Consider the following 9,815-nt stretch of genomic DNA (forward strand, 5'->3'; position numbering starts at 1 on the left):
TTCCATTCTCAAACCCCCTTCCCACTCCCATCCCTTCCAAGTTTTTCTTCATGAATTTCCAAGAAATATTGTCAAAGGCCTTCTCCGCATCAATAAAAATTAACACTGCTTTAGTGTTAATATTTGTTTGTAAAAGTTCCAGAATATCAATAATATTCCTAGTGTTATCAAACAAATGTCTACCTGGGAGAAAGCCGACTTGGTCCTTATGAATTACTTCATTTAATACTTTTTTAAATCTATTAGCCAAAATATCTGCAAATATTTTGTAATCCACGTTTAGGAGTGAGATGGGACGGTAGTTCTTAAGTTGAGTCTTTTCAGTTTCCACTTTAGGTATCAGTGTGATGAATGCTTCTTTCCACGTTTCTGGTGCCCTCCCTCCCCCCATAATCTGGTTGCAAACCTCCATTAATGGTTGTATCAAGTAGTCTTTTAACATCCTGTAGTACTTGGAGGAAAGTCCATCAGGGCCTGGAGATTTGCCTAGTTGCATATTCTGAATGGCATCCTCGATTTCCTGTTGTGTTATTTTACAGTTCAAGATTGATCTCTTCTCTTGAGATAGTTCTGGTAGGCCATTGTCTTTCAAGAATTGTTCTATCTCAGTTGCTTCCTCGGACCCTTGTGTATACAGTTTTTTAAAGTATTTCTGGAAACACTTTCTAATTTCTCCCGGTTTCTGAATATTTTCCCCTTCAACTTCTAGGTTGGTAACATAATTTAATTTTTGTCTCTTTTTCAACTGCCAAGCTAGCAGTTTCCCACATTTATTTGCAGATTCAAAAGATCTTTGTTTCATTTGTTTGATTTTCCATTCCACTTCTTGGTTGATCAATTTCGTATATTGTGACTGGTGGAATTTGATTTCTCTTAAAGTCTCTTTTGATTTTGGATTCAATCTTAATTTTTTCTCTCCATCTCTTATCTTCTCTAGTATCTTATCCTTTTTCCCATTCCAGAATTTTTTCTTAATCGTATTCTGTTGTATCAGAAACCCTCTCATAACAGCTTTGCTTGCGTCCCAAATTATTCTTTTTTCCACCGAGGTATTCAAGTTGATTTCAAAATAGTCCAATTCATTAGTGATTTTGTACCCTAGACAAGGCTAACCACTGATAGATCCACACCCAATTGCTAACAAAACTCAATCTCAGGGTCATGGGTTCAAGCAATGAAGGGGGTTGGACTAGATGCTCTCATGGTTCCTTCCAACTCTACAATTTTATGATTCTATCAGTGCTAGATTAAACCCTGGGGAGGCCCCTAGGCCGTTGAAATCTTGAGGGGGGGGGGCTCACAAATTATCTCCTAAGACATTTTTTTATTTTACCAACCAACAATTGCAATAAATCAATTTAGATCCATTGTTGCAGGGCTGCTGAAAGGTGTGTGGCCCATAGGCCAAGGCCTACTTTGCCTACTCAGTAATCCAGCACTGGATTCTATGGAAAACGGCAAGCACAAAAGTAGAAACCTCTTGGCTTATTTTAAATGACCAGCATAAGAAATACAACAAACACATGTGGAATCTAGACACATATTTTTTAAAAAGTGCTGTGAAAATGCTTTTTTTAAAAAAGTGTTTTGAAAAATATGTTGAATTTGCCATAAGCTCACCATCGCCATCTCGTGTCACATTTGTATAATGCACTTAACACGTTATATTCGCTACAGCTAGAAACAGAAGTGTAGATACCTGTCTCAAAAGCCAATTCAAAGTGTTGGTGCTCACCTTTAAAGCCCTAAATGGCCTCGGTCCAGTATATCTGAAGGAGGGTCTCCACCCCCATCGTTCTGCCCAGACACTGAGGTCCAGCGCCGAGGGCCTTCTGGCAGTTCCCTCCCTGCGAGAAGCCAAGTTACAGGGAACCAGGCAGAGGGCCTTCTCGGTAGTGGCGCCCGCCCTGTGGAACGCCTTTCCCATCAGATGTCAAAGAGTAGAACAACTATCTGACTTTTAGAAGACACCTGAAGGCAGCCCTGTTTAGGGAAGCTTTTAATGTTTGATGCATTACTGTATTTTAATATTTTGTTGGAAGCCGCCCAGAGTGGATGGGGAAGCCCAGCCAGATGGGCGGGGTATAAATCAACAATAATAATAATAATTATTATTATTATTATTATTATTATTATTATTATTATTATAGTGGTACCTTGGGTTACCTACGCTTCAGGTTACAGACTCCGCTAACCTAGAAATAGTACCTCGGGTTAAGAACTTTGCTTCAGGATAAGAACAGAAATCGGGCTCTGGCGGCGTGGCGGCAGCAGGAGGCCCCATTAGCTAACATGGTGCTTCAGGTTAAGAACAGTTTCAGGTTAAGAATGGACCTCCGGAACGAATTAAGTACCGGTACTTAACCCGAGGTACCACTGTGTTGTTGTTGTTGTTATAGCAAGTTTTCCAGCACACAAATCATCGGGGTTCATGGGCTGATCCCGCGGTTGTGTTCTTAAAATTTAAGTCTCTTAACAGTTCCAGGGGCGCCAGCATCTCACTTTGCGCGCCCTTCCTTTGGCAAGAGCGGATGCTTGGATATATTTTCAGCTAATCCACAGCGGGCACAAGGAGAAGGGGACGGCAGAGGACGAGATGGTTGGAAGGTGTTCTCGAAGCTACCAGCATGAGTTTGACCAAACTGGGGGAGGCAGTGGAAGACAGGAGTGCCTGGCGTGCTCTGGTCCATGGGGTCACGAAGAGTCGGACACGACTAAACAACTAAACAACAACAATCCACAGCGGGTCAGAATTCCGAGGCAACGCGCCCTGGTCCGAGGGGCGCGCCAGGCTCCAGAGTAACCCCCGGGGGGACGGCGCCTCCACCGTCTAGCAGACTGCTCGAGGACCCCGCCAGCTCCAATCCGAGAAAGAAGCAAGCTCTCCCCGGGCCTGACTCCCGAGTAGACAAGTTTTGCAGCCCCCCCCCCCCCGGCTGCCATCCTGCGCAAGGCAGCGGGCAACCGATGCGCCCGCGCGGAGCCTAGCAAGCGGTAAGCCGTCGTGCGCTTTTCCTTCTCCACCGACGAAGGGGCGGGCCGGGGGGCGGTCTCAGCACCGGGTGTGGCTGAGCGCCGCCCCCCCCCCCACGAAGGCACCCAAAACCTCCCGGCGCTTCCTCGACTGCCCAACAAGCCCAGCGGACACAGCAGAGCAGCTCCACCCAACTAGGGCAGGTAAGTTCAGACGTGGCGGACGCCAACGCAGCTGCGTGTTTCTTTCTGTCCACTCTCTAACAAAACTGCGGGATCTTCCCGGGTTCGCTTTCTGCCAAGTTCTGTCCCTGGGGGGTCCCGTGGGTTTGGGGCAGGTGGGTCGGAGCAGCCTCAGCTACAAAGCCCCCTAGACGGGAGTGGCCGCAAAAAGCTGCGTCAGGGAGTCTTCTTCGCCGAAGCTTCAAGGTGCGTCGAGGAGTCCCAGGCTTGGGGGGTGAGGAGGACGCGGAGGAGAAGAGACTTGCAGAGATGAAATTGATGGAGGGGGATGCTGGGGGGTGAGGGGGTCTCTAAATGTGGAAGACAAGACAAGTCCACGCACCCGGACCATCTGGGGGTTAGGGTTAGGGGGCGCAAATCCACGGGTTAGGGGGCGCAAATTACTTGCCTTGCCCCGGGTGCTGACAACCCGCGCTACGCCACTGCCCGGACCAGGGCGGGGTTGGACTCCGCGTTTGGGTACTTCGAGGCAGCATCCCCCGTCGGGTTTTTCAGAGCTGGGGCAGAGAAACTCGATCCTTTCCTAGCTTTTTGCGGAATGGGGCCCACCTGGAAATTTTAAGGCCCCCTTTGCCAAGCTGGGGCCGCTGGGAGTTTTAGCCCAAAAGACATGGAGGGACCCAAATTGGCAAAGGCAGCTGGAGATGGTTGGGTTGGGTTTGTTTTTTGTTTCCCAACTTAGGAGGGCGGTTGGGGGCGACTTTAGGGGCTCCTCCCAAGCCCAGCAGTGGCAGATGGGGTTGTGTGTATGTGTGTGTGTGTCTAGGCTGCTAGCCTCTCCTCCAATTTTGCATCTGGTCATGGATGCCAGATGGCCAGGCGGTTTGCGAGTAGCTTCTGGGGGCAGCGAGGAGTTCATTAAAGGGAATAATGAAAACCTGACCTCAACCTTTCAGTGGCTCTCCTTTGGACAGGCTCTGGGATCCTCAGCAGGGGTTGGAGGGGGGGGGGACGAAGATTGGCAGGTGAACTCCTCTCTCTCTCTCACACTCTCTTGGAAGACGCTCTGCTTTCTCTCCAGCAACAAGGGGAAGGGGGAGATTGTGAAACTAAGCTCTGATACGCAATAGCTCTGGGGCTCTGCTGGATTTGGCCCATGTGGCGTTGCAATATGTGGTACATAGAGTGCACTTGGCTTCTTCTCAAAGGGTGACTCTCCTCTTGGCTAACGTTCCTCATGTTTCCGAGCAAAGGAAGCTGCCTGTTTAGAAACCAAGGCTGCCCACGCACCACGTCTTTAAAGCACACCCCCCCCCAGAAAACAACCATGGGAACTGTAGTTTGTTCAGGGTGCTGGGAGTTGTAGTTCTAGGAGGGGTAAGCTACAGTTCCCAGGATTTGGGGGCAGGGAGCTGCTTTAAATGTATGAAATGTACACATTGACCCATCTAATTTAACCGTTGATCCGTCTGACTCCATACTGCCAATTGGCAGTGGTGCCCTGGTGTTTTCAAGGCAATTCATGGGCAGAGTTAACCTGTGGGACTCCCGCCCACAGGAGGCAGTCATGGCCACCAACCTTGATGGCTTTAAAAAGAGATGAATTCATGGAGGAGAGGGCTGCTGGTGGCTACTAGCCAGGATGCCTGACCCCCTGGGAGCCTGAGGACTCCATTCCTGCCTCTCTCCACCTGGCCCAGGGCGGGGCCTGGCAGGCTTCATAAGAATTGCTGCTGCTGCTGCTGCTGCTGCTGCTGCTGCTGCCGCCCAGCAAGGACTGGGGTATTTTGGGGAAAAGTTTTGTCGGGAGTTTTTGCTGTTATTGATATTAGTTTTTGTATCTTTATGTGAAAATTGTTCAGTTTGGTTATGTAGTTTTTTGATGTGTTCCACCTGGCTTTCAACTTGAACTTAGCCTGATCTTTTATTCCTCTTCCTTCCCTCGCCCTCCCCTTTTTATGAAGATTACCCACTCTGGGATCCCACAGCTAATTCTCCCCTGGTCTCCTCGCTGGCACAAATAGGACTAATTTAGCCAGCTAGCCCTGGTGATCATCTAATGTTTATTGGATGGATTTCCCCCCTAAATTGATTTTTGAATTCTGAATTTATTGTTATTCAAGTTTTATACTGTATTTTATGCTGTTTTTTTGTTGCATCAATTAAGTGTTTTAAATTTGTTGTTAGCCGCCCTGAGCCCGGTTTTCTGAACTGGGAAGGGCGTGGTATAAATAAAAAATTATTATTATTAATTTTTATGACTAGTTTGCTATGTTTGTAACTATGAAAATCTTTTCATATTGTAAGCCTCCTTGAGCCTTGTTTTAACTGTGGAAAGGTGGCATACAAATAAAATGATGATGAAGGTGTTGATGATGATGCCTGTGCTTCCTCCCCCGTTGGAGACCGCAATGTTTCTGAATCCTAGCTGCTGGAGGGGGGAGAGTCGCTCTTGCGGTCAGATCCTGCCTTGGGTTTCGCACAGGCATCTGTTTGGCCACTGTGAGAACAGGATGCTCAACTAGATTGGCCTGATCCAGCACACTCTTCTTCCATAGGTGTCCAGTGATCACATCTGGGAACATCTGTGTGCAAACCTACCCATGTGCTAAGCAGTGTTAGAAACTCGGATATATAACCACCTCGGTGCCAAATGGCTCCTGAAACCAGGGTTACAGTCGCCAAAACTGAATGTCCAGGTGCCATTTTGGGGCCAAGGGGACTTTTCTTTTCTTTTTAATAAATATTTTATTAAGTTTTCACAATAAAAAAGCATACAAAGACAAAGAAAATACAAAATCACAAAAAACAATACAACACAAAAATATAAACATTAAACACATCAAAAGAAAAAAGAGATAAAAACACATATAGTAACAAAAAACATAGATTCCCTCTTTCTTAATTTCTCATCTTCAATTAACTTATTTTCCCGACTTCCTCACGTCTCCCGTTCTTGTATCCCTTTTTAGAAATTAATTCAGCAAATTCATATCCTATTAATTTATCTGTTGTTAATCCAATCTTACATTTTACTTTGTTGCTAAAGCCCCTGCGATTCATTTCAATGTCCTTAACATTCAAAAATTTTACAATATTTCTGCAAATAAATTTTAAATTTCTTCCAATCTTCCTCCACCGTCTCCTCTCCCTGGTCTCGGATTCTGCCAGTCATTTCCGCCATCTCCATATAGTCCATTAGTTGCATCTGCCAATCTTCCAAGGTGGGTAGGTCTTGTGTCTTCCAATGCTTTGCGATGAGAATTCTTGCTGCTGCTGTAGCATACATAAAAAAGTTCTATCCTTCTTTAACACCGATTGGTCCACTATACCCAGGAGGAAGGCCTCTGGTTTCTTCAGGAAAGTATATTTAAATACCTTTTTCAGTTCATTATATATCATTTCCCAGAAGGCCTTGATCCTTGGGCACGTCCACCAAAGGTGAAAGAATGTACCTTCAATCTCTTTGCATTTCCAACATTTGTTATCGGGCAAATGATATATTTTTGCAAGCTTGACTGGGGTCATGTACCACCTATACATCATTTTCATAATATTCTCTCTTACCAAGGGGACTTTTCGATTCCCAAAATTCATTCTGATTGTGCAGATAAAACAGAACTGATGGAATTCTACAGGATGAGGAATTAGTGTGTGAAAATGGTCCCGATCCAAGGATCCCCAGGCATGCACCGTCCAGACGGTGGAGAGACGTCAGGCGCCATCCTTGCACTCGGGCATCCTCCCTTGGTTGCAAGCGTCTGATAGCCAGGTGCAAAATGCGCCTGGCAAATTTCGAACGCTGGTGCTCTGGCTTTTAGCCCAAGGTTGAGCCTTAGAAATTCACACTGATGAGCAGAAGCTGAGCAACGAAGGAACCCGTTTTCTTGAAGTGCAGCCTCCTCCCCATTGTAATTCTTGTCGGCTCCCCCCCCCCATTTGTGGGCTGAGGGAGGGGTCCTGCTCCTTGGAGAACCAACCCCCGAATAAGTATGGGCAGAGGGAAGCTGAGTCATATGTAATTTCCGAAGGAGCCTTGTGCAACAGAAACCTTTTCTTTCCTGAGCTGCCTCTTGTAATCTCTTCTGAGCATTTGCGGTTGTGCTGCTGTGAATCATCCCAGTTCCGTCCACCCGGTTCTCGTAACCAAGGTAGGCAGCAGGTGCCTTGTGTTCGGAAAGACAGTTTTGTCCAGCCCTGGCTTGACTTGAGAAATGTCCAAATTCCACAGGTCATCGGTTCAAGGGTGAAACAAAATCTGAATGCCTCCGGTTGCCAAACAGGCTGAACAGCTTAGGGCAGCGGCTCCCAAATGTTTTCATGCCGCCACCCCCTTGGTTCCGTAAACTCACCCCCAGTGCCCCATACCCTATGAAAAGCAGTATTGAAATTAGCAGTTTGCATGACCCATTAAGGAAGGTGATGTTATGGACTGCTTGGACGCAGAAGAAGGGTGGAGGGTACCAGCTGGGGAACCCCCCAAGGGAAGAAGGCTCAGAGCCCGGGGAGTGTTGGTGGGACAACAATGTCATAAGAGGAAGGTGACGGGGAGGGGGGTGTTGGAAGCTGAAAGAGTAACAGGGCTTAGTGAGCAGGAAGAGGCTGTGACAGAGAGCAGTCAAGGACCAGAGGCAGAAGTCGAAGCTGGAGAGGAGGGAGGCCAAAAGGCTGAGAAGATGCAGGCTGCTGAAGATGCCATGGGGTCCCCCGCTGTGGCCAGCTCTCCCAGTACCATCAGAGGCATGAAGAGGGAGAAGCAAAGACAAACATGCTAGCATAGTCTCAGATTGCTTGGGGAAAACCCTGGAGAAGGAGGAGCTTTAGGGAGCAACGGAAAGGCAGAGACCTTCAGTGTTCACAACTGTTTCATTAGGCTGAGATTTCCTGGGAAGAGTTGCTGTTTTATTTCCTTGAGTAAAGAATGAAGTTCACTGACGCTTTGTGAGTTACATTCAAATCTTCCTGTTGCATATTCAAGGATGTGGCAATTTTTTGTGTCGCAAAGCGCAGAACAGCTTGTGAAAGTTTAGACGTCAGTACCCGGATTGTAATTGTTAGCAAAGGATTGCTTCTCCGAACTTTATTTTTGGGTGGAACTTTTCCAGTACAGTGGTACCTCGGGTTACATATGCTTCAGGTTACAGACTCCGCTAACCTAGAAATAGTACCTCAGGTTAAGAACTTTGCTTCAGGATGAGAACAGAAATCGCGTGGCAGCGGCGCAGCGGCAGCGGGAGGCCCCATGAACTAAAGTGGTGCTTCAGGTTAAGAACTGTTTCAGGTTAAGAACGGACCTCTGGAACGAATTAAGTACGTAACCAGAGGTACCACTGTACAGTGAGTATGGACGGAACACAGCCTATGAAAAGCTACGACAATTAAAAATGCAGACCAATTTAGCTTGGATACGGTAGAGCACTGAACTGCGAAAAGCTTCAAGCTGTAATTATTTTTGTTAGCTGGTTATCCAGATTTTGTAATGCTCTTGGTGAAAGGGGGGGGGGCAGGAGATTGGGACTGATATATATATATATATATATATATATATATATATATATGCAGGTTTTGGTGTCTTCGGGTGTCTTCCCGTGTAAGAGTCGGGGTGTCTGGGCGACGTTTCGACGAGGTCTCACTCATCATCTTCAGGCTGGTGCTTTCGGCTTCTTGTTACTGGAACAGAGCAGAATCTGGTGTTTGAGTTCCTATAAATACTGTTGAGGGGTGTGGTGTATAGCCTCCAACGTTCTGGGCAGAGAGGAAGTTCCTAGATTAGTGTGCCTCTTCTTCTTTTGTTCCTTAATTACTTGAGGGATATCAACTTGAGGGAGATACTCATGAAATCACTCAAGATATCTCGTTCCGCAGGTCTTTGTAGAGAGTGCAAGACAGGAGGACGTGCACCGCTGTTTCGATGCTACCATCTCCGCAGGGGCAAAGACGTTTGTCAGGCAGGATCTTTTGGAACCGACCCTCAAGTACCGCAGATGACAAAACATCCAGTCTTGCAAGTGCAAAAGCACGTCTGTATCTTGGGATAATACGTTTGTGCAGATATGGGGTTGGGACTGAGATGTAAGGTTGGCATATCTCATCTGTGGGTAGGAACACAGAGGGTGCTGCTTGAAACTGAGTCATGCCGTTGGCCCATCTATCTTAGTATTACCCGCACTGACTGGCAGCAGCTGTGCAGAGATTTTGGCCGGGGCCTCTTCCAAGCCCTTCCCGGAGATGTCGGGGATTAAACCCAGGACTTTCTGCCATGAATGCTTGAGTTGAGATTCTTGCATTTCAGGGGGTTGGACTAGATGACCCTCGGGTACCCCTTCCAACTCTACAGTTCTATGCTTCTTCATCGGAAACAGATGCTCTGCAGACCCACAGTTGGACACAACCAGCACTGGACTCCTGTTCCTTTTCCTCCTCCTTCTTGTCTCTTTGCTGCTGAGCTGAGATTGGCACAGCTAGTTGAAGGCAAGCTCTGTCTGTGCCCAGCTTGGCCCTGAGTGGATCTGCTGTCATCTGAGACTCTGAGGCTATCCTGGCGCTTGTGCCAGTTCTGCGTTCGTTGATAGGCCTGCATTCATGCTGCTCTGAAAGCTCCTTTTGTGTCTTGGGTGCCTGGGATATTAATGCTGTGTTTTAAAAACAAGAATGATTCC

The sequence above is a fragment of the Podarcis vaucheri genome (assembly GCF_965113315.1).
Source record: "Podarcis vaucheri genome assembly, chromosome: 14".
NCBI lineage: Eukaryota > Metazoa > Chordata > Lepidosauria > Squamata > Lacertidae > Podarcis > Podarcis vaucheri.